This window comes from Felis catus, chromosome B1 (genome assembly GCF_018350175.1).
Source record: "Felis catus isolate Fca126 chromosome B1, F.catus_Fca126_mat1.0, whole genome shotgun sequence".
NCBI classification, from domain to species: Eukaryota; Metazoa; Chordata; class Mammalia; order Carnivora; family Felidae; genus Felis; species Felis catus.
Window position 1 is genome coordinate 69,426,017 of NC_058371.1, and position 25,837 is coordinate 69,451,853.

The window sequence follows — 25,837 nt, forward strand, 5'->3', positions numbered from 1 at the left end:
TTTAGTACCTTTGTTTCATTTATTAGTGAATACTTTTTTTTCCTGTCCATTTCGCTTGTCAATTTAAACTTCTTTTGTTAGTATTTGGCACGTTCTGATCAATAATTCTTCAACCAAGAGTTCAGTTTTAGTTTCATGTTAATTTCCTCAACTTCCCTGGCAAGCTTTGCCGGCATCGTGGCTAACATTCGCAGCGCCGGAAAGGACATATTCAGAGATCTGATCTTTTCTTTTGAATCATCAGCGCATTCTGAAAAACCACGAGACACTCCACTGCAAAGCTACTGGGTTTCCTTTGATTGCGTGTACTCACTGCGCTCAGGGCTGCCGCTGAAACTCCCTCCAGCACAGCCCCCGCTGAAGCCTCCACCGCGCGGCTGCGCCCGCCTGCTCTCTCTGCTGCCGGGCCAGCGCGGCCAGCCTTTACTTCCTGCTGGGACAGTTACCTGTGACTGGGCGGGAGAAGGGAGGGTTCTAGCACCTATGACTCAGAAGTCTGTTGCCTGGGCTCGACCTGACTGCCCGGCCAGCCACTACTTCCTGTGGGGACAATTACAGACAGACCGACGAGTGGAGGAGGAAGCGCTCTAATAAAAGAGACCCGGAGAGGCAGCCGAGGGCAGCAGGTTAGGAAACACCTTCCTCCAGCACCGGAGTGCAAGGTCTTGTGACTCACGTGGCTCCGAGAAGGCGTCCTCAGACCATCTGTCAATCAACCAGCAAACTAGAAAGACTTTCGTGTATTTTAGGAGGTGATTGCTCAGGGAGCTCTTTGTGTGTCACCCTTTAAATGTCACGGGGCTTGGTAGTATCTTGTACTGTTCGTGGATGAAACAAAAGGCCAAGGAATTTCACACACTCGTAAAAGGCTATGTGAAAACTGAATTTGCTTTCACTATCAAGAAATTCATCTGAACCACTAAGGTCACTAACATCTCGTGACATCACAAGATATCACTTGTAATCAGTATAATCAGTAATCCTTTGTAAATGCACCCAGACCATTTATCTGTAACTCTATAAATCTATAAATATTAGATATTTAATATCTAAAATATATAATATCTATTTATCTATAATATCTATATATCTATATCTGTATAATATATATTTATAAATCTATAAATATTAGATATTTATCTAATAGGTACTGAGTACCTTGTGAGAATGTATGTTCTGTATCTCTTAAACTTGATTGTGTGTTACAATCACTGAGGAGGTTTTCTGTTTTATTTAGTTTTTAAAATACTAATACCTGGACCCCACGGCCGACCAGCTGAAATAGAATCTCTGGGGATGTTGATTAAGGATCATTTTCTCCTCCAGGTGATTCTGTTGTGAAGCCAGCCTCGAGAATCATATTCTAGGTCAATAGTTGTCAAATTTTTATTGCTGGTAACAATTACCTGGAGAATGAGTTAAGATACAGATTCCTGACATCTCGATTTAGATTTTGAGAAAGACTTCTCTAGTCCTCCACCGTCTGATATGTAGCCTTTAATTGCATATGGCTATTCTAATTTAAATTAAAAATTCAGTAGTTCACTTGGACACTTCTTAAGTGTTCAGTAGCCACATGTGCAGATTATAGAACATTTCTATCATTGCAGAAAGTTCTATCGGACAGCACTGTTCTAGACTCAAGAGCCCTGGGAGTGCAGCAGTGGCCTAGGGAGACTCTTTCCTTCATGTAGATTCCAGAATAGCAAGTGGCACAGATATGAACAAATAAGTTCAGAAAAGGGAAAGGGGAAGTGCTGGGTTCTGTCCCAGTCGAAGAGATCAAGGAAGTCCTCTCTGAGGAAGTGACATTTGACTGAGACAATTCAGCGGTTGGTAATGATTGTAGAGTTACAAGTGGGAGAAAGCGTAAGGCCTGCCCAAAGAGGCCTTATCCTGGAAGGAAATTCTGCTTTAACATTATTTACTTTTATAAGTGATAGTGTAAGAAGCACATGGGAAGGAAAAGCATCATGTCACTGAAAGAATTAAGAAAGCTAAGGCTTCTTACCTGAGGGAAAGGATTAATTTAGTGGTTCAGAAAATTTTTGAGGAAATGAGTTCCCCTTTCCTCACAAACGCTCTCCCCCACAAAACATAGGGCCGAAAGCCAACCTAGAATTGTTTCACTTCATGATTGCAAGAGACCTCAATGATCATGTGCTTTATCCTTGCTTCGGATTTGCATTGAGAAACTGAGACTCACATTGTTGTGAATTCCCTAAAATCTTTTTTTTTTAATTTTTTCATTATTATTTTTGAGAGAGACAGAGAGACAGAGAGCAAGCAGGGAAGGGGCAGAGAGAGAGAGACACACACACACACAGAATCAGAAGCAGGCTCCAGGCTCTGAGCTCTCAGGACAAAGCCCGATGCGGGGCTTGAACTCACAGACCCCGAGATCATGACCTGAGCTGTAGTCGGCTGCCCAACCGACTGAGCCACCCAGGCACCCCCGAATTCCCTAAAATCTTAAAGTGAGTTGGGGGCTGAGTCAGGCTTGAGGACATTTGTTAGAGGATGTTCCCAAGGCCAATGCTTTTCACATCATGCCACAGATCCAACCCAAACATGGATGATCCTCTATTTAAACTCAAATTTTCCTTTGAGGTTGTTTCCTATGCACTAATGTCTAAACATTAAGGTCTGTGTTGAGGAGCACTAGGAAGTCCAGGTTAGCTTCATCTACTAGCTATTTACCTCTGGAAAAGTCACTTAATCTCTCTAAACCTGTTTCCTTTTATATATTTTTACTGACATAACGAGATCTGTGTACCTCATCCTTTTATGTGGTCAAAGATAAAATGCATAAAAAATACTATTAGGACTTCTGGTTTCTGCCATGGCATTTAAAGATCTTGGGCGTTATCACTTCTGTCATCAGGACAAGAAGAAGGCTAAACACACTGAAAATCAAGAACTCTTCTTAGATCTACCAGATCATTGAGATCACAAGGTAAATCACCTCCCTGAAAAAACGGTAGAGGTAGGTGAATGCAGAGCATTGCACCTTATGAGCCACTAGAGCCAGTAATGGGTAAGGGCTCTTCAACAGTAATGGTGAGGACCCAGGGTCAGGGGAGCACGCACACTGTAATGAGTTTACCTTCAGGAGTCCTGCCAGGTTCTCTCCATGAAGATCAGAGAAAAATTCCCTCTTGATTCTGGCAGGGGGAGGGAAAAAGGAGCCGTTATGAAACACGCCCAGAGCCTTCTGCTGTCTGAAATAAAAACTAGCCTTCTAGGTAAGCTTCTTTATCAGAACTTTACCTGCCTTGGACGAGGAGCAATTGGGTGATTTAAGCTCCTTTTAGTCTTCCTGTGTCTCATTGGGGGAGAAAGAAAAAAGGGTCCAGGGATTCCGGCTCACTAAAATTAAGGAGTACATAAGATTAGAGTGCTTTCACTCCCCAATATCTTATCGCCATGTTAAAATTGTTCCGGTTCAGTAACAGTGGATTACAAGTGAGAGGGCTGGAAGACACAGACACTGTTTAAGAAGGAGTTTCTGGGGCGCCTGGGTGGCTCGGTTAAGCATTGGACTTCTGCTCAGGTCATGATCTCGTGGTTCCTGAGTTCGAGCCCTGCGTTGGGCTCTGCGCTGACAGCTCAGAGCCTGGAGCCTGCTTCCAATTCTGTGTCTCCCTCTCTTTCTGCCCCTCCCCCACTCACACTCTGTCTCTCTCTCTCTTAAAAATAATAAACATTAAAAAAAAGAAAAAAAATGGGAGTTTCTAAGAAAACACGAAGGCAAAAGAAGAGACAGAGGAAGGACATTAGGGGAAATTGAAACCCATGACAACTACAGCTGTAGCAAATATTAAACACAGCCTAACACCTGGTTATGTAAAAAGAAAACCTCACACTAAAGGCCTGTTTGCAACAGTGTCTATTATTTGATACATCATATCTAGCTTATAAAAAAATTGCAAGAAATAGTAAAAGGCAAGAAAAAAACACAGACTAAAGAGATAAATCAAACCTGAGAACGAGACTCAGATATGGTAGACATTTTGGAATTTTCAGACTTCAGATTTAAAATACCTATTATTAGTATACCAAGAGCTCTACTGGAAAAAGTTAACATACAAGAAAAGATGTGTAATATGAGAGATGAAAACTTTACGAATCAAAAGAAAATGCTAGAAAACAGACACACTGCAACTGAACCAAAGAATGCTTTTTTACAACTGAGAACGTCAGTGAGCTTAAAGATATATCAGCAGAAAGTTGGCAAACTTAAATGTAAAGAGAACATAGCATTAAAATAAAACACAACAGAATATCCAAAAACTACGGGAAAATTACAAAAATGTGTCAAATATGGGTAATGAGAGTACCCATAGTAAAAAGAGAAAGGAACAGAAGTATTTGAAGTAATATTGGCTGAGAATTTTCCAAAATTAATGATATATGATACCAAGTCACAGATCCAAGAAACTCAAACACCAACTAGGATAAAAGCAGAAAATATCTGCATGTAGGCAGGTCACATTCAAATTGCAAAAAAAAAATCAGGCAAAGAAAAAAGAGAAGGAAAAGAATATAGTTCAGAAACTTGGATTCAGATAAAGAAAGGAAGGACATTAGGAAAAAAATAAATGAAGACAAAATAAGACCTTTTACTTTTCATTTTTAATTGATCTAATAGATAACTACAAAACAGTAAGAGCAACAGTGTATTAGGTGGTTACAGATTATGGTTATAGCTTATATGGTCATATAGATTATAGCACAAGTGAAACGAATGACAGCGATTTCAGAAGTGACAGGAGGAAAGAATTAGGAATAGTCTATCATAAAATACTTACACTATCTGTGAAGAGGTAAGGTGTTATTTGAAAGTGAATTTAGATAGGTAGTAAATGTATACTGCAAGATCTAAGGCAATTCCTAAAAAACTGGTAAAAAGAAGTATAGTTGATATGCCAAGACAGAAGAGAAAGTGGAATCATATAAAATGCTTAAATGAAACCAGAGAAAGTAGAAAAAAAAGGGGGGGAGGGGGAGAAGACAAAGGAAACAAAGAACAGGTCAACAAATAGAAAATAGTGTAGGGTAGGTATTATTCCACTTTAAATGTGAATAGTCTGAATACAACAATTAAAAGATAGAGCAAATAAAAACAGAACCCAACTACATGATGTTTACCGGAAACCCATTTTAATTATAAAGACGCAGATTATATGGGGTGGAGAAAGCTATACCATGCTAACACTAATCAAAATGAAGCTGGAATAGGTATTTTAATTTCAGATAAAGAAGACTTCAGAACAAGGAAATTATCAGGGACAAAAAGGGGCATGACATAATGATAAAGGGGTTAACTCTCCAGGAAGACATGGCATTCTCATGTATGCACATCACAGCAGAGTATTAGAATATATGAGGCAAAAACAGTTAAAATTGCAAGAAGAAATTGACACAAATTCACTGCTCTAGTTGGAATCTTCAACACCCCTCCATAGTAATTGACAGATCAAGCAGGCAAAAAAAAATCAGTAAAGATATAGTTGAACTGAATAGCAGTATCATCTTCTGTATCTAATTGACAGTTATATAATATTTCATCCAACCACAATAGACCACACATTCTCCCGAAGCTCACATAGAGCACGGACTAAGAGAAACTACATTCTGGACTATTTAATATATCTTAACAAATTTAAACGAATAAATATCACAGAAAGTATGCTCTCAGACCACACTGAAGTTACACTAGAAATAAATAATGGAAAGAGAGCTGGAAAATCCCAAAATATTGGAATATAAAAAACACATATAAGTAAGTCATGAATCAAAGAAGAGCTCTCAAAATAAAATATACTTCAAACTAAATGAAAGTGAAAATATTATGTATGAAATGTATGACATGCAGTGAAATCAGTACTTAGAGGGATAGAATTCATATATTAAAGAAGAAAGCTTTGAAATTAATAATCTAAGTGTATACAGTAGGAAACCAGAAACAGAAAAACAAATTAAATCCAAAGTAAGGAAAAGAAAAAAAAAGGCTAGAGTATAAATCAATAAAATTGAAAAACAGAAATCAATAAAGAGAATCTATGAGACAAAAAGCTGGTTATGTGAAAAGAGAAATAAAATTAAGAAATCTCTAGCCAGGCTAATTAAAAAAAGGAAAAAGAAGACACAAATTACTATTACTAGAAATGAAAAAGATGCCATCACTACTGATATTCTGGATGCTAAAAAATAAGGAATATTAAGAACAACTTTATACCCACATATTTGATAACCTAGATGAAACAGACCAATTGCTTGAAAGACACAATCTGCCAAAACTCACTCAAAAAGAAATAGATAATCTGAATAAACCTGTATCTACTAAAGAAATTGTATCAATAATTAGTAGCCTTGTAAACAGAAAGCATCAGTCCTAGAAAAAGTGAATCAAACATTTAAAGAAGAACTTATACCAATTATCTACAATGTCTTCTAGAAAACAGCAACAGAAACACCTCCTAAGTTATTCTGAGACTATCATTGCCTTAATACTAAAACCAGATAAGGAAGTTACAAGAAAAGAAAATAACCGACCAATATCTCTCATGAACATGGATGCAAAAATCTTCAACAAAATATTAACAAATATAAGCCAACAACGTATAAAAAAGTATTGTATGCCATGATCAAATGGGATTTATCCCAGCTATGTAAAACTGATTGAACAATCAAAAATCAGTTTCTGTAATTTATCATATCAATAGCTTAACAAGAAAAGTCACATGATCCTATCAATAGGTACAGCAAAAGCATTTCACAAAATCTAATACCCATTCATAATAAAAAAATACTGAGCAAACTAGGAATAGAGAGGGAACTTCCTCAACTTGATAAAGAATATCTACAAGAAAACTACAGCAAACATATTTAATGGCAAGAAACTAGAACTTTCCCACTAAAGTCAGGAGCAAGAGACGGGTGACCCTTCTCACCACTGCTTTTTAACATTATACTGAAAGTCCTAACTAATATAATAAGACAAGAAAAAAGAAATAAAAGGCAACAGATTGGGAAGGAAGAAATAAAACTGTCTTTGTTCAGAAATGATATGTTTGTACATATAGAAAATTCCTAACAATTGCCGAAAGAACTGAAACTAATAAGCAAGTATAGAAATGATGCATGATACAAGATTAATATAGAAAAGTCAATTGTTTTCCTGTATACCAACAATGAACAATACAATTTACAATTAAAAACACAATTCCATTTACATTAGCACTCACCAAAATAATTTGGTATAAATTTAACAAAATATGTACAAGATCTATATGGGGAAAACTACAAAATTCTGGTGAATGAAATCACAGAAAGACTAAATAAATGGAGAGATATCATTTTCATGAGTAGAAGACTTAGTAATGTTAAGATGTCACTTCTTCCCAAGTTGGGCTTGATTCAATGCAATCCCAATCAAAATCCTAGCAAGTTATTTTGTGAATGTTGACAGACTGATTCTAAAGTTTATATGGAAAGTCAAAATACCCAGACTCACCAACACAGTACTGAAGAAGAACCAAGTTGGAGAAATGACACTACCCAACTTCAAGGCTTATTATCCAGTACTGCAATGAAGACCATGTGGTATTGGTGAAAAAATAGACACATAGATCAGTGGAATAGAATAAATAGCCCAGAAACAGATCCAAACATATATAATCATCTGTTCTTTGGCAAAGAAGCAAAGGCAATTCAGTGGAGAAAGTATCGGTTTTTCAACAAATGGTGCTGAAAGAATTGGACATCCATGTGCAAAACAATGCTAGAGGCAGACCTTACACTTCTCACAACTGAATATGTACCATACACCTAAATGTAAAGCACAAAACTTAAAAGCTTGGAGAAGATGACATAGTACAAAATCTAGGTGAACTCTGGTTTGGTGATGAGCTTTCATAAACAACGCTAAAAGCACAATCAGTGAGATACACAATTGATGAATTGGACTTATTAAAATGAAAAAAAATGTATGCTCTCCAAGACATTATTAAAAAATGAAAAGACAACCCTCATACAGGAAACATACTTGCAAAACACATATCTGATAATAACTTCCATCTAAAAATATTTAAAACTCTTAAAAGTCAACAACGCAAGTTGAAAAGTGGACTAACGGTCTGAACAGATCTCACGAAAGAAGATATAAAAATGGCAAATAATCATACGAAAAGATGCTCAAAGTAATATATCATTAGTCAATTGAAAATTGAAACTGCAATTGCGAATTAAATTGCAGTTTGAAACCATGTACACCTACTAAAATAGCTAAAATCCAAAAATCTGACAATATAAACAGGCTGTGGAGCAATTAGAACCCTCATTCTTTGTTGGTAGAAATGGATATGGTATATAGTTCCTTTCGAAGACAGTTTAGCAGTTTCTTATAAAACTAAACATAGTCTTACCATATTATCTAGCTATCATGCTTCTAGGTATTTATCCAAATGAATTAAAACTTAGGTCTACACAAACCTGGTAGGTCTAAACCAGCTTTATTCATAATTGCTAAACACTAGAAGTGCCCAAGATGTCTCTTAATAGGTGAATGGATAGACAAACCATAGTACATCGTACGGTGGAATATTATTTAGAAATAAAGAGAAATGAACTATTAAATTACAAAAAGACATGGATGAATTTTAAATGTGTACTGCTAAGTGAAAAAAGCTAATGGGAAAAAGCTGCATACTGTATGATTCCAACTCTATGACATTCTGGGAAAAGCAAGACCAGGGAGACAGTAAAAAGGCCTGTGTTTCAAAGAGTTCAAGGAGAGGAGGGGATGGATGAATATGTGAAGCACAGGGATTGTAAGGACAACAAAACTATTCTTTATGACACTCTCGTGGTGGGTATATGACATTCAACATTTGTCAGAATCCACAGAACTGTGCAACCTAAAGAGTAATCCCTAATATAAACTCTGGGCTTTAGTTCATAGTAATGTATCAATATTGGCTCATCAATTGTAATGAGGCAACGCATCATTAATATGCAAAGATGCACACTAATGAACCCGCTCATAATAGGGGAAATGTGAGAGGGGAGAGATGGGCCGTATATGGATACTCTGTCCTATCTGCTCATTTTTTCTGTAATCTGAAACTGTTCCAAAAAATAAAATCTACAAAAATATTATTATTTTGAGTTTGTGATTATTTTATAGCAGCCGCACTCTTTTCCCTAGTCAGGTGAAGCATACCAACTACATTAAATTTAAAATACAGTGATATATATGTGTATACACACACACACACACGTGCACTATTTGTTTATCTTTTACAACCATTCACTAAATATGAGAAATACTTCTAAAGTGAGACTTCTGTCAAGTACTATTTTATTCTTCCCTAAAGAATCAAAACCACTGTTTTCCGTGTGTAATCTCAGAACTCATGTTTATCATTTTACTACCCTTTGGGGTATGTATGGATGTAAGAGCTTTAAAAAATCTGTTATTTTCTCTGCTTCTCCTAGTTGCTAAGTGATCCTAGAGGCTCCCATAAGGTACATTTTGAGGATCTCTATAATGAGAAATTACAAATGGTGTGAAGGCAGAAAAAAACCTGCTGATTCATCAGATAATGTAATAATGTACTTTAAAAATATTTTTAATGTTTATTTATTTTTGAGAGAGAGAGAGAGAGACAGAGAGTGAGCAGGGAAGGGGCAGAGAGAGAGGGAGACACAGAATCGGAAGCAGGCTCCAGGCTCTGAGCTGTCAGCACGGAGCCTGATGTGGGACTTGAAACCATCATCTGCAAGGTGGTGACCCGAGCTGAAGTCGGATGCTTAACTGAGTCACCCAGGTGCCCCTGTAATCATATGCTTTAGTGTTTAAAAGAGCTCTTCCTGGTTCTTTGGAAAAGGTGGAATCAATTTAACACGAAAAATTTTCAAGAGGAGTTTTACTACATAATGAAACAAACAAAAGTTTCTAAGAATAATTTGAAATTATTAGGTAATATTAGATAAAATACACTATGGTACTGAGTGTTGTTGACTTAACGTTGAGATAGATATTCCTATCTTGATCCAGAGCATATTTTTCGTGTTAAATATTTTATAATAAAGTTTATCTTGTTCAATAATAAAACTATTACCTTATGTTGACTTTTTACAAAGGTTCACAAAAATTAAAGCTTTGTTCCTTAAAAAGTTCACAATTCTGTAAGTATGCTAAACCAGTGATAGTTTTAATCTCCTGAGTTTAAGAAAACACAAACACTATTTGCTTGTTTGTTTTTCATTTATATTAATTTTATAATGTCTTTAAAGCAGTGTAGAATGAGAACATAAAATGAAATAGTTAAGAATAAAGGATAAAAAACAGGGAACTTATGGCTTGCCTGGGTGGGTCAGTGGGTTAAGCCTCTGACTCTTGGTTTTGGCTCAGGTCATGGTCTTATGGTTGTGTTCATGGGATCCAGCCCCCATCAGGCTCAGTGCTGACAGTGCAAAGCCTGCTTGGGATCCTCTCTCTCCTTCTCTCTCTGCCTCTCCTCCACTTGTATGTGTGAACTCTCTCTCTCTCTCTCTCAAAACAAATAAATAAACTTGAAAAAAAGAACAGGGAACTTAGGAAAAAATCAAGATAAAACAAAATAAAAGATATAGATCCTAAGGACTCATATAACTACTATAATTTAATTTTAATTTTTGGTCTGAGTTTCACAAAGAAAAAGGCAAACAATTGGTTAGGATAGTTTGCCATTTAACTGCTATTTTTGAATTTTTTTTTTTTTAACGTTTATTTATTTTTGAGACAGAGAGAGACAGAGCATCAACAGGGGAGGGTCAGAGAGAGAGAGGGAGACACAAAATCCGAAACAGGCTCCAGGCTCTGAGCTGTCAGCACAGAGCTCATCACGGGGCTCGAACTCATGGACCTCGAGATCACGACCTGAGCCAAAGTCCGACGCTTAACTGACTGAGCCACCCAGGCACCCCTTAACTGCTATTTTTGTAAAACAATCATTCAGGAAAGAAAGGTACTAACAGCACATTTTAGAAACAGCTTTATAAACTTGGAGTGGGTCACAAAAGGTCTGTGTTTGAAGCATTTTTAATGTTACTATTAATTGAATTTTCTTATATCTTTACCATTCATATGCTCATTGGATAAATCTTTATGAAGTATGTATTATAATAAATCAGGCACTGCTCTAGAGATTGGAAGTAGACAAAAATCTCTGCATCAAGTAAGCTTTCACCTTAGTAAGGAGAGCCAGATAATAAGTGATATATATAGTATATTAAATAGTAATATATGGAAGGGGAAAAAAGAAAAAGAAAGGAGGAAGGAAATGCAGAATGTATGTGGGTGTGGGTGTGTGTAGGGAAGCTGCATTTTTAGAAAGGTAGTCAGGAAAGGCCTCACTCAGAGAGAGACATTTGAGTAAAGGCATGAATGAGGTGGGGGAAGGGTGAGGGACTGGTGAGCACAGGCCCCGAGGCATATTTGAGGAATGGCAACGAGGTCACTATGGCTGGGACTAAGGTGGAGAGAAGGAGAGAAGGGAGAGAGAGTGAGGTGGAGAGAAGGGAGAGTAGGAGATGAAGTTAGAGAGGTAATAGTGGTGAACAGGATGGAAGTCATTGAGAGGACTGGCTTTCTTTGGGGAAAATTGGGAACCACTGAAGTATTTTGATCACAGTGGATGTATTAGTTATCCATTGTTGCATAACAGATTATCCCAAATGTAGTAGCTTACATAACACTTATCTCTCACAGCTTCTGTGAGTCACGAATTCAGGAGTATCTTCGGGTAGACTCTCACTGAATGTCTCATAAAGTTGCTGTCAGATGTTGGATGAGGTTTCAGTCATCTGATGATGTAGTTGGGCCTAGAAGGTCTACATTCAAGTTGCTTTACTCACATGACTGTCAAGTTGGGTCCAGCTAATGGTTGAAGACCTCAGTTCCTCTATACATGGGCTTCACCGTGGGACTGCTTGAATGTTCTCATGACATGGTGCATTTTTCCCTAGTGTGAGAAATTAGAAAAGGTGGAAGTGTCATTGTCCTTTATGACCTAGCTTCTGAGATCACACACCATTGCTTCTGCAGTATTCTATGGGTCACACAGTTCGTCCCTGATCCAGTGAGAGAGGAGACTACGTAAATGGCATATGGATACCAGGAGCTGAGGATCACTGGGGGCTGACTTAGATGCTGATTGCCAGGGAAAACGGGAAGAGAATTACTGAAATAATGCCCTTGCATGGGCACAAGCACATGGGATCTAGCACAGAAGCAGAGGGAATAGCCCTTGTTAGGTGCAGAGAAGTCATTGATAGGAAGAGTGTATCGGTGCAATTGCAAAAGGGTGAGAAGTGGGAATTTGACCACACTCTTTTCTGGCTTTTTGTTTTTTTCTGCTTCTCAGTGAGATAGAAAACAAGGTCATAGGCTAAGAATGAGGACTGGGAAGAGGTTTTTGAGGTTCATATTTCAAAGTTTTCAGTATCACTCAAGTGATACGGTGGTCGTTGTCATATTACTTGTTTCATTATATTAGTAAGAAGAAAAACCCCTCTTTTTGACCATTGTTGTACTCTAAGAGGCACAGACCACATTTTAGTACAGTGAAAGGAAACCAACTCTGTTTTTTTTTTTTTTGTTTTTCATTTTAAAGTCTGATTTTTTCCTCTTTGGTCTCAAGACCTTTCTATGTTTATAATATAGAAACTTTTATCTGTAAACATACTTTGTTTTGCAATTAGGTTATTTTCTTTACTTCTGCTTATGGAATAGGATAAAATACAGACAGATCAATGTGCTTAAAGGAGACTCTAAAATGTGGGACATGTTTTTTTCCTAGCCCAATCAGCCTGAGACCATATGGGACAAACCTTACACTAAATAAGCCAGATGTACAGACTCATTGAGATGTGGGAGACAGCACAACAAAGGAATTGTGGGATGTTTCAGCAAAGGAAGGAAAAGAGTTAAGGATTTTACCAAAGATTGGAGTTTGGGTGCAGTGTAAATGCAACAGTGTTTTGATGGGCAGTATGTAAAGGGACCAATATCAGTTCTGGACTGTGAAATGTACCTTTTTTTTTCTTTTCCTTTTTAAGTAGGCTTCATGCCCAGTGAGGAGCCCAAGTTGGGGCTTGAACTCACAACCCTGAGATCAAGACCTGAGCTGAGATCAAGAGTTGGACACTTAACCAACTGAGCCATCCAGGTGCCTCTAAAGTGGACCTTTCTTGGAAAGAAAGTTAAAATAGATGTCAAGTGTTATTCGCAGAGACCTGCTATCTGAAGCTCTGCACGTGGCCTGTAAATCAAGGCTGCTTCGCTGTGTCACAGCTGAACTCTTCCAGACAAGAGTGGGATGTTTTATTACTACTGAATCATTTCAAACAAAAGTGTTTCTGATAGTCTATGATTTTAGAGAAAAAGAGTTCTCAGTAAGAAATCAGTAGACGCTCCAATATTTGCACTCTTGTGACACTTTATGGCTGCAGCATATATTTGGGAGAAATGTTGTTTTCTGATAAATTTCCACTTGGCTTTATCTACAGCTCTGATTCTGGACTGATGAATGGTAGAGAAGATTTTTGCTTTGTTTTGCGTTGTTTGTTGCTATTATTACAACTTCCTACAGTTTAAAATATTGGGGCCTAAGTCGCTGTCTCTTCCTGGGTAATCTTGTTCAAGACACTTGAAGAGATTGTATCTAATAAAAAAATGTAGTGTAAGGATGTTGGGAGAAATCCTCATCAGTCTTTGTATGTAAGATTAAGCCTCTTTTATTTTTAATGACCAAATTACAATGCCTCCCACAGTATGTTGACAAGACCTCAGCATCCAAGAGTCTTGCAATTATGTCTGGCAATCTCCAAAGGGAGCCTCCCAAGTGCTCACACTCCCAGTGTGACATCTTCGTATTCTTCCTTTCTTGTGTTAGCTTCCCCAGGCTAACAATCACTACCATCCAAGTCGTCTGAGAAAGACCTCCTCTTGCTGTGACTGATGAGCAGGTGGCACCCTAGCCATGTTCTCATAGCTGTTGCTCACCAAGGGAGCAGAGCATTGAATGGTTCTATATGGACCTCAGGGGATGCCTCTTCTCACTATGATATCTTCTGGGTCTTAGAGCATTCTGTTCATGCTAAGTCTTTCAGGAAAGCTGCTTCTCTCTTCTGTGCCTCATCTCTTGCAAACAATCCTCAAAAACATAACAAGCAAAAAGGAAACAAAAAATCAGAGAAATAAGTCAACCAGTAGTAGTAGTAATAATAATAATAATAATAATAATAATAGAAATGAAGTCCGTATTCTCACAGATCTAACTCTGATCCTACCTTGCATAATGACGGATCAAACTACAACACTTGACTTCAGCTACAGAGTGCCACAATTTTGTCAAGAACAAAGAACTTGCCTTACATTTATACAGCTAAAGGGATCACCTGTTGATTTTCTAAAAACAAAGGAACGGTTTGTCTAGGTAATTTGAAGGCTACATCTTTAGAAGACCAAAACTTATTATAGTGCTACATTCAAAGTTTTTGCTTAATTTTACTCTTCAGAAATTTAAAATCTCTTGACTCAAATCTTAGCTAAAAGGGAATCCTTTTGCATAAATAATCTTTAACATGCCCTCCAATGAACATATATGGCCTCTCATACCTTGCTGGTTGGTCTGACCATGTGATATTTCTTTAACAGTGTTCCACAAGGTGAAAGTCAGCATAATACTTATGGTGGAATGACAAAGGAGAAAGATCATCGGGGGTGCTGATGAGCATATCATTGATGAAATCTAGCAAGAGCTCTAAGTGAGGTAGAGAACTAAGTCAGGAAAGAAAGGTACTGATGGGGCTCTAAAAGAAGGCCTTCTGGATGGAGTATAAAAACAACACAAATAATAATTATTGAACATTTACTTTGGGCAGGCACGGCACATAAGACCCTTATCTTCATTATCTTGTTCCAGACTTAGAACACCTTGAGGAGGCACATGCTAACCTTATCTCCATTTTATGGATGAGGACACCCAAGTTCAAAGAGTAACTTGCTCAGAATCACTTAGCTGTAGTAAGTGACAGTGGCAGTTGTAAGCCAAAATGTCTGTGATTTCAGTACTTGGAGTTATTAGTTCTCAATACAATTTTCAAAATATCGTGAGATTTGTGCCTTTTTCTGACTAAATAGACCTGAAATGCACATGCAAGTCAGTATCTGACACAGGTAAATAACTAATACATCTATGTATCTTGACACGCATACTCGATAATTCTCTAAGCTTGCTTCCTTCACTGATAAAATCAGCTACATCTTGACTTTTTTGGTTTCTGACTTATGAGTCCTCCTATTTTTACTATGTTACCACTCTCCTTGTATTTTTCGGGTAGATGTCTCATTTTCAAGCTTATCATATTGATTTCTCCCTTTAGGATGAAAATTGGATGTAATTCAATTTCATGGGCCAGAACCACTAGTAAGAGATAGCTTTACGGTTGCTAAATAATCACAAGGAAAATATTAGATATATTTGAAAAAAATTGTAAACCATTAGCTATGCATCTGATGTGCAAAGTGTATTAATGAAAATTTATGATGGATCCAGCAACCCCATTTCTGGGTATATATCCAAATTAAATTAAATCAGTATCTCAAAGAGATATGCATTCCTATGTTCACTGCACCATAGCCAACATAGGGAAACAACGAAACAACCTAAGTGTCTGTCAACAGATGAATGGATAAAGAAATGTGATATATAATGGAATATTATGTGTGTGTGTGTGTGTGCGTGTGTGCATATATACATATATATATATAGTGATGGAAGAGAATTCAACTGTAAAAAAAGAAGGAAATCCTGCCATTTGAGACAACATGGATAAGTCTAGAGGATGTTATACTAAGTGAAATAAACCAATCACAGAAAGGGAAAAAAAAAAAAACAACCCTGCATGATCTCACTTGTATGTGGAATCTAAAAAACTCAAACTCAGAGAAGCACAGTATAGAATGATGGTTGCCAGAGCCGGGGGGAGAGGGTGGCAAGGAAAATGGGGAAATGTTGGTCAAAGGGTACAAACTTTCAGTTATAAGATGAATAACCTCTGGAAATGTCACGTATAGTTGGTGACTAGTTAAAATATTGTTTTATATATTTCAAATTTGCTGAGAGAGACCGTAAGCCTTTTCACCACACACACGCACAGAAAGGTAACTGGATGTAAGGTGATGGATATGCTAATTAGCTTGATTGTGGTAATCATTTCACAATGTATATGTACGTCAAATCATCACATTGTACACCTTAAATACACACCACTTTTATTTGTTAATTATACTTCAATAAAACTGGAAAAACCATACTAAAAAGGACCCATGAAGGTGAAACACTTAGCACAGGCAAAAAATCCAATATGAATATAAATGTAGTTCCTTTAGTTTAATCTTTAGTAGATTTGATTTTTCTCTCCACTGCTCATGAGAAGGAATAAAAAATTAATTAAAAGCCGAGTCCAATCTATTCATTTAAGCAGAAGCTTTATCTAATCCTTGGTCTCTCTTAGCAAAATAAAAGCCACACAAATAGTGCCCAGTTTATCAAATAGCCTCTCAGTTCCCCGATTTCTCTCTCTCATGGTGTCGCTGGCTATAGGGGAAGGGTGTGGTTTATGGAACAACATGAACATGAAGAGTCAAGAGTCCTGAGATATCTTATGCATCTTCTAGTTTCCAGAACTGCATCCAATTTAATGTTGGTATTTTCTGCTGTCATTCATGGTCAAAGTGTAACTTTTGTCTTTTGCTTCTATCACTTAACGGAGACTGTCAACATCATTGGTGGCAGCCACATTGCTAAATCCAACAATTATGTCTCTGTCATTATTTACATGACCTTTCAGCAGGATCTGTCATGGTTGATTTTTCCTTTCTTTTTGCTATTTTTCATTGATATGGCTTCCAGAACACCACGTTCTCCTGGTTTGTCTCCTATCTTCCGAAGGCTCCTTCATCAGTCTGCTTGGGTGGTTTCTCATTTCATCCCTGACCTCTTAATGTTGGAGGGCCCAGATCGCTCTTCTGAAATCCAGTCCCATATTTTGAATAGCTTACCTGAAAACTCCACTTAAAGGTCTGAGAGAAAACTCAAACTTACCCCCACTCTGCCCTTCTTGTAATCTTCCCTTTCTTAGCCAGTGGCAACCTTATTCCAGTTGTTCAGACCAAAAATCTTGGAGTCCTGAGGTTCTGCCAGTCCATGACCTTGTCTCATGCCCAATACAAGGGAGACAGAAATTAGGATATTTTGTTCCTAAGGTCCTGCCTTTGTGATTCCCAACACTTTCTCTTCTCTTACCTCACAATGTCACTCTACTATAGCACATAACCACATGATTGTTTTGAAAACTGGAGTTTTGAGTAATCTTGGGGTAAAATTATATATAGTTTACAGTTTACATTTGCAGTTTATAGTCTGAGGTGATCTGTTTCATCAGAATCAATTATATCCATCAATTGTCCTCTGTAGACTTGACTGATAATTTTAACTGGCCACATTTCCTTGGCTTTCTTTTGGCCCTGCATTGGGCCTCAAATTCAACAATGTCTAAAACATCATCTTTCCAGGAAGGGACACTGACAGCTATGTTTCTGCTTCTTCTAGAACTAGTACTGCAATTCTTTTCAGAATTACTCCTCTGTCTCCTCCTTGAGCTTCCTTGAGCGTTGCTATTTTTTTTATGTGAGTCTGCCCCGCTGGCCTCATTTGGTTGGTTCAGGGATGTCAACCTGGCCTAAACTAAGCCAATCATAGTCTTTAAAAACCCTAGTTACAATGAACTGATCTATTATTATATGACACTAGGTGGGTCAATTAGAATCCTTTCTTAGAATTTTTGAACTTGGACGCACAGAGAGTAAAAGGCAGAGAGTAAAACTGCCATTTACTCTGTGCGTCCAAGTTCAAAAATAGAGATAAAAACCTAGTTTAAAAATAGAGATAGAACCAAGTTCAAAAATAGGGATGGAACCTATGAAAAGTGAAACTAGGGAGCTGTTGTGGCCACATTTCCAACTCTGTAAAAGTAGTCTGTAGTGAGAGAGAATGAAACCAATATCCAGAGAGAGGCACTGATGAAAGGGGGGAGGACTAGTGATATTTCAGTCCCTGAATCTAGTTTCCCTGAGGCCCAGTTGTATCTCTGGCCTTTCGGAGGTATTAACGGAGAATAGTATACTTTGTATTACAGAGTCCCATTGCTAACTAGCTTAGGGGAGAAAAAAGGAATTTATTTTCTTATATGGTTGGGAAGGAGCTTACAGTAGCTAATATGATCAGTGAAATAACTGCATTAACCAGGCCTCTATTTATTTCTGGAACTGACACTTCAGAACTGCCAGATCTCTTTTTAGCCATCTTGCATCTCTGCTTGCCTCAGCTTTTGACTTGGTCTCAGTTGAACCCCCGCCATTAGGCTTTTTCTAGGCTGCTGAGGAAGACAGTTGTAAGCTGCTCCAGTCTTTCATCTATCCTAAACTGTGACCCCAAAGACAAAAGCTCTAGGGAGAAAATCTCTGTTAGTTTTAATGAAAAGTCTCCTGAGGTCCCCTGATTGATTGGCTTAGCTCAGGTCTTAGGACCACCTCTGAGCTAATCACTCTGGCCAAAAGCATGGGTGCTATGATTGGCCAGATCCAGTTCCTATGCTATTTCTATGTGCGTGGGTAGGTCAGACATAGCTGTAATCAAAACATAAAAGTCTTATTAGAATGGATATCAAAATATATTCTAGGAAGACAGCACCATAGCTCTCACTGTTCACTACGCTATTGTTGGTTTAATCCTTTCTTAGATTCCATGCAGCAAGAAAAGTCATTTTTTTTCCCTAAGCCAAATGAGTTATTTTCTTTCATTTGCAATCAAGAGTCTTGATGCATATACACTTTTTCATCTCTCTTTTCCTTAGGTGCTTGTCTTCCAGAATGGAAGTGTTTGCTGAATCACCCGTTTTGGATATGTGGGAATCCTCTTCTGTTTCTGCCTATTCCTCATTCTCCATACCCAATCAAATATCCTATGTGAGTTCTAACTAAAATATTTCTACAACCAACCTCACTGTTCCATCCGTATTGTCACCACTGTTCTTCATGCCTTTATCATCATATGCTTGATTTGCTGCCTTCATTAGTCTTCTTACTTTCAGTCTTGTTTTTTGCATTCCGTCCTCCACTCTATTGTGCAGGTAAAATGGTAGTGTCATTTCTCTGAATAAAATTTTCTCTTGGCACTCACTGCTAAGAAGCTAAAAACTTCTTGGTGATGTGTACAGGAGCTTTTGTGTACTTCAGCTAAGGATGTCTCATGTGTCCCTTGGTGTTCAGGTCTTCGCATCCATTTTTACCTGTGTGTCACATTAATTGGCTTTGTATTATCTTTGTCCTATTCCTTGCAAGCATTGCTGCAAAGCTTGTCCTAAACGCCAATATCAAATCAGATGTCTTTTATTTGCTCTTGGGATACCTTGATAACCTGACTCTTTCTGCCTTTATTATTTACCAGGTTCTCAAACATACTGTTACACATAAATCACTTACGGAGCTTGGTCCTTACCCAACCCAGACACATTGCATCAGAAATATTTTTTTATTTATTTAAAAAAATTAATGTTTATTTTTCAGAGAGAGAGAGAGTGAGCAAGCAGGGTTGGGGCAGAGAGAGAAGGACACACAGAATCTGAAGCAGGCTCCAGACTGCATCAGAAACATTTTTTTTAAATGGCTTTCAGAGATTCAGAAACAGATGGTTTGTAGAGCATTCATTTGGCTGACACTGTGTTTGAGTATCTCTTGCTACTGCCTGCTTTTGAAGTTCTGATTCCTCTACCTATTCCTGAGACTTCTGATTGGCTGAACTGTCTTTGAAGTCTCTTCAGGTTTACATCTTAGTCATCCCTGTTCTAGACCTTTGTGCTATCAATTGGGAATCAGCTATTTCAACCATTGACCTCTCCTATAGTTATATAGCCCTTTCATTATTCCCCATTCTTGGATTTATTCTATTCTTGCTTTATCATCTCAACTTCAACTCCTAGTTCAAGTATAAATTATTTTTCTCAACTAGTTTGGCTATATCTCCAATCACAAATTCTCCCTCTCATTTGAGAGCCCCGAATTATGATTGCTAGATAGTTACTAGTGCTTTTTTTTATTTTATTAAAAAAATTTTTTTTAACGTTTATTTATTTTTGAGACAGAGAGAGACAGAGCATGAACGGGAGAGGGTTAGAGAGAGAGGGAGACACAATCAGAAGCAGGCTCCAGGCTCTGAGCCATCAGCGCAGAGCCCGACGCGGGGCTCGAACTCACGGACTGCGAGATCGTGACCCGGGCTGAAGCTGGACGCTTAACGGACTGAGCCACCCAGGCGCCCCCTCTAGTGCTTTAAAATTATTGTCAAGGCTCCAATTAGTGGTATGTTATAGCTGAGGGCAAATTGTGTGCATCTCTTCCAAATTCCACATTCAATAAAATCATATTGTTTGAAATTGGCTATGGTGAGAATATTTACATCACAGAAATCAGCAAATACTCAGAAAATGTTACTTACCCCCTCCCCTTGAAGGACTGGTAAATGTTACCAGCCAACCTTATTTCCAGTAGAAGACCCAGATGTGGGAATCCTGGTGCCAACCTAGAGAATCTGGTATGATCCTAGTAGGTGAAAAACAGATACCATGGATTAATAGCAGCTGAAAGCAAAGGTGGACTGAGCCTGGACAGTTAATGGTCTCAAGGCCTTAAAAAGTAGAAAAGTAGGATTCTAAACCTGTTCCACTCCTACATTGATCCATCTCAGTTAATGGCAACAACAGCCACAAGGACTTTACACAAGTCATTTAAGCAACCTGTGTATCAAGTTCCTCATCTATAAAATGGGAATACTAATAACATCTGTCTCATAGGGTTATGAGGATTAAATGAGTTATGATTGGCAAAAGGCATAGGATAATGCCTGGCACAATCATGATTTCCTGACGTAGTATATAGACGTTTAAATAATTTCGGATAGAAACCCATAGAATTAACCTTGCTTTTATCCTTTTTTTCATACTCTATGTCCACTCTGTCAAGAAATCCTTTTACCTTGAATATATATGTATATATCTGGATCTGACTTCATCTTATCACCTCTACTGTGGCCATCTTGGGTCAAGCCTCCATCATCTCAATCTAAATTGTTTTGATGATGGTCAGCAGATAGTTTTTCTGGCTTTCACTCTTATGGCCCCTCCTACCCCCCCCCCCCAACTCCCCGTTATTTTAGTCTGTTCCTAAAATAACAACCAGAGTGATCCTTTTCCATCATTTTTACACAATGTTAACTCCTTAGCTGAAAAACCTTCCAATGGATCCCCATTTCCTTAGGGATAAAAAACAAAGTCTTCACAATGGCCTACAAGGTCTTGGCCCCACTCCAAGCTGTTCTCTGACTCTTTTTCTATGACATTCCCTCATTCAATCCTCACTCAATGGCCCGTCTAGCCATTCTATAATGGACTAAGAGAGGAAAATATAGTAGGATTGTGAAAATAAGAATGGGTATGACAGTAAGAACGGACATAGTGAATGAAGTGGGGGCAGGTGTGGAGGGTTGGGTTTAAGTAGGTACAGAGCAGCCAAGAAAGAGTCAGAATAGGAGAAGGTCAGAAATTTTTCCAAAGCAAATCAAGTAAGAACAAGATCTATACCCAGCCACTTGGAAATGGGCCTAGTATGAAGGAGCCAAAAAAGCAGCCCCAACTAATACCTTGCAGAGAACCTGGCAAGCTTGAATGCTCCTGAGTCCTAGGTAGAACTGGGCCAAGTGTGGGCTGGCTTTGTTGTGGAGGTAGGTATTCAGTGTGAGAAAGCCTATGCATGTCTTGACAAAAAAATATTTCCAAACCTGGTGGTATGCAGAATACACTCCACTAATAATATTGACCTCCTTCTCTCCTAGAAAAATGATGAGAACTGAATGTTCCTTGGGAGCAGCTGGGATGAGGCTAGGATGAGGGCAAGGGTTAACCCAGCAAAGAGCAAAACTGGCAAACAGGGAATTTGAAGAATTAGGCTTGATCTAGCTCATGGATAAACTTCCTTTTTTTCAGAGAAGAGAAGGCATAGCACAAAAGTAGATTATACCGAGTTTCATCATTAAAATGTCATCTTGATAGGGCCAGGGTTGTAAACCAAACAAGCAGATAGTCAAAAACAAAGCAAATCCAAAAAAACAAGTCTTTTGCTTCTCCAACTGAAAAATATTGCACTAAGAAAAAGATCCTGTAACAGAATCTTTTGGAATCCTACAACAAAATCAGGGTGGGATCCTGACTATTGTCTTCTAGCCTAGCCTCATCCCTCGGTTCCTCTCTTTTCTGGTGCTGATTTCAGTCTTTAATGCTGTTCCAGTCTGCACATGTACCTTTTTTGCTGTGTTTCTCATCCATGTGCTCACTGTTATCTCTTTGTTGCTAAGATTCAATATCCCTTACGATTAAATGGCTGTGCCTTGTGTACTCACTACTCACTTTGCTTAGGTCTCTATGCTTTAGTTTCCTGTTGATACAGTTGAACCTAATATTTTAATGTTTCTCTTGCTTGCCTTGTTCTCGCCTGCATCTACCTCATCCTGGTTTCTTCCATTCCATGTCCTTGGCATGGTAACTCAGATTACCCTCAGATATATACCTACAGAGATAGACTATGTAAATATCTCGCTGCAGGATAGAAAATTCCATCATAACATATCCGGTCACAAAATAAAAGATTATGGAGTGCCAACAAAGTCAAAGCTTGGTTTTACACTACAAAAATTTGTTTTATCTGAGAGTTTAGGACATGGTGATGAACCATTTCTACTCATATGCAGTCAAGCTGTTGGTTCCCTATGTAGTCTTCCACACAGCTAGTGTATCCTTCCCCCAGCTGCTGAGAGCAACGAAGCTAAGGCTTAGATCTACAACTTTTTGAGAGATTGCCCTTGGCTGATGGGAGCTGGCTCAGCTGAGATACTTGGGAAATTACTCCTCTCTTCTCCTACCAGTCAACCTGGATTCAATTTCAAACCTCACTTTTTGTGTAGGATCAGGTTGAAGCCGGGGGTTGGGGGAGAGCCCATGTAATCACTATACATGGCCCTTTGAGAAAGGTTATGTGTCTGTGACTTTGTGCTGACTGAGTGGTGCCAATTAAAATGATCCTTCCTCCCGTCTTTAAATAAAATTTACCTGGAGACTTAGAATTTTTAGGTGATTCAAGCATGAAAACCTTTCTCCAACTCTGATTGGGGTATTATTTCCAGATGAGGGCTCTGATACATCTTTTGGACAAGCTGTCAAACCCATACTCTATTGAGTATGCCTTAACCCAGTAATGACTTGCGTCTTTTGAGGTAATATATCTTCAGACTTATAAAATACAGGTAGGAGGTAGTATGTTAGTCCCCCACATCAAATTGCATTGATGTGAGGCTCTAGAGAGAGATATTGGATTCTGTTTCCATGGCAACTGCTTCACTGCTCAAGGGGAAAACAGGACAGCAATTGAAGTCTGTGTTAATAGCAGCTCTAAAAATAATCAGTAATGTGTTGAAACAAAGTGAAACACCCAGGAAGCAATAGGTAAAAATTATAACCACGAAGGGTGGGATTGAACAATAAGGTGTTGTGCAAATATTATTACAAATACAATATGCTTTAAGAATTACAGGATGGCTGATGACAAATAGATTTCTGAGGAGAATCAGTTATTTTATTTGTTCATTCAGGTGACTATTGAATACTGATTCTATGGCAGCTACGAGGTAGGGCCTGAAGACACAGAGATGTCTCTATCTTCCAGGTTGCCATGGCTTTCTAGAGACGATAGAATAAAAGTCCACCATAGTTATAATGGATGTTTCGTTTGTCTATCTAACGCCATTCTGTTTCCCACTGTGTTGCAGCCAGGAGATTAAGGATTTGTGTTGGATGGGTATCACATCCAGCTCCAGGGGCAATTCAAAATCATTTACAGCAGCTATTGTTTTAGCAATAAGCATGTAACCAAGGTATAAACCTCTATGACACTCTTATCTATAGTGATTGTCTTTTGCACAAAGCTCAGAAATCTTGTTTGATGGTTGTGAGATGCTTCTAATCTTTTTTACCTAGATGCGAAAGAGGGATCACGCAGTCTGCTGTTTCTTCAAGAAGCCACCTTGTGATCAGGAGGAAAGTCAGCCAAGGATACAGCCAAAAAGACCACAAAGAAACTTAGCCAGACATGGCTGAACTGAGCTAAAGCCTACTCTACCTCTGGATATTTGAGGGAAACTAGCCAATAAAATTCTTTTTGTGGAAGCTTGACTAGGGTCTCTGGGTTTTCTGTTGCCTGAAACTGAAAAGAGTATCCACTAATGTCAAATGACAATACCAGGGGATGGGTGAAATAATGGAAATAAGCAGAGGGAATTATTGGATGTACAGAGAAAGAATAAATAAAGGGAGAAAGAGTAGGTAAAAACTAACTTAATCTTGGAGAAAGGAGTGCAGGAAAATCCTATTTCCTGTACTGTGAGGTACAGAATCCAACTTTTCTGTCAGCATCGTGCCTGATTGTCTAACTCTCCAGGATTTCTGGCTACTGGCAAAATGGGTCTCTCTTAACCCAAGCTTCATGACATAGATGTAGCATGAACTTAAAGAGGCTTCAGCTCCAGTGCCCTTCACTTACACTGCCCCTCTGGGTCTGGGGTCAAAGTAGCAGGCCCAGCTACACATTGGCAGATTGTCCTAACTTAAAGGTCACTCTCTAAAATCTGGTAGTGTTTCTGGGATGTGGGCAGGGTGGAGGTGGGCTGATGGCACCATTGAACTATTTCTATATTTTTCTGGCTTCTATTAAGCCTTGGTAAGCCCCATCAAGTACCTGGACCTTATATTTGACCCCAATGAACTACTCCCTGCTCTCATCTCTTCCTTGGACACTAAGAACTAGGCTTCCTGGCTGTTTAGCACGGCACATCCCCAGACTGGAAGAGTGCAGAAAAAAGGTGAAATCCGGCTGAGTTAGACCAGCTCCTATGGACAGAAGCTGTGTGTGTGTGTGTGTGTGTGTGTGTGTGTGTGTATGTGTTTGCATGTGCACACATGTGCAAGTGCCTGCATGTATAAATTATTTCACAGTGTATACATATATCTAATGATCACATTGTACACTTTAAGCACATACAATTTTATTTGTCGATTATACCCCAATATTTCTGGGAAAAAAAAGCACTAAAGAAACAGAAATTGATTGAGTCGCAAGATAATCATTGCTAAGGTGAAAGTAAAAGAACAGGAGTTTCATGGTCTTACATGCAGTGCGTAAGTGCTATTAAAAAACACCACCACTTGGGGCGCCTGGGTGGCTCCTTCGGTGAAGCATCTGACTTCAGCTCAGGTCATAATCTCGCAGTTTGTGAGTTCGAGCCCTGCGTCGGGCTCTGTGCTGACAGCTCGGAGCCTGGAGCCTGCTTCGGATTCTGTGTTTCCCCCTCTCTCTGCCTCGTCCCTGCTCATGCTCGGTGTCTTTCTGTCTCTCAATTGTAAATAAATGTTAAAAAAAAGAAAACAAACAAACAAACAAACAAAAAAAACCCAAAAACCAAACACCACCACTACCAAGCTGGAGATGAAAAGTACTCTGCAATAGAAAGTTCAATAATCTGAATTTCTGTTCCTGCTCTACTTCTAACATTAAGCAACCTGAGTAAGTGATTGACCTAGAATTACTTTTTTACACTATCAATCTGTTTGGTAATATGGAAGT

The 25,837-nt window shown here is 38.5% G+C and overlaps 1 protein-coding gene and 1 long non-coding RNA gene across 2 annotated transcripts in view; one reads left to right on the forward strand and one right to left on the reverse strand.

Annotated features, from left to right (window-relative positions):
* TMEM144 (transmembrane protein 144) overlaps positions 1–25,837 on the reverse strand; it is a 90,355-nt gene that overhangs the window by 50,981 nt on the left and 13,537 nt on the right. The window contains exons 2-7 of the mRNA XM_011281596.4: positions 20,610–20,713; positions 11,905–12,011; positions 3,107–3,164; positions 1,256–1,406; positions 677–818; positions 314–452 (exon numbers count right to left, since the gene is read on the reverse strand). The gene's annotated coding sequence lies outside the window, so the exon portion shown is untranslated. The remainder of the gene's footprint in view (positions 1–313; positions 453–676; positions 819–1,255; positions 1,407–3,106; positions 3,165–11,904; positions 12,012–20,609; positions 20,714–25,837) is intronic.
* Positions 12,107–24,390, forward strand: LOC123384897. Its single transcript, XR_006596623.1, has 2 exons — positions 12,107–13,217; positions 24,196–24,390. It is a non-coding gene; the product is annotated as an uncharacterized LOC123384897 (long non-coding RNA).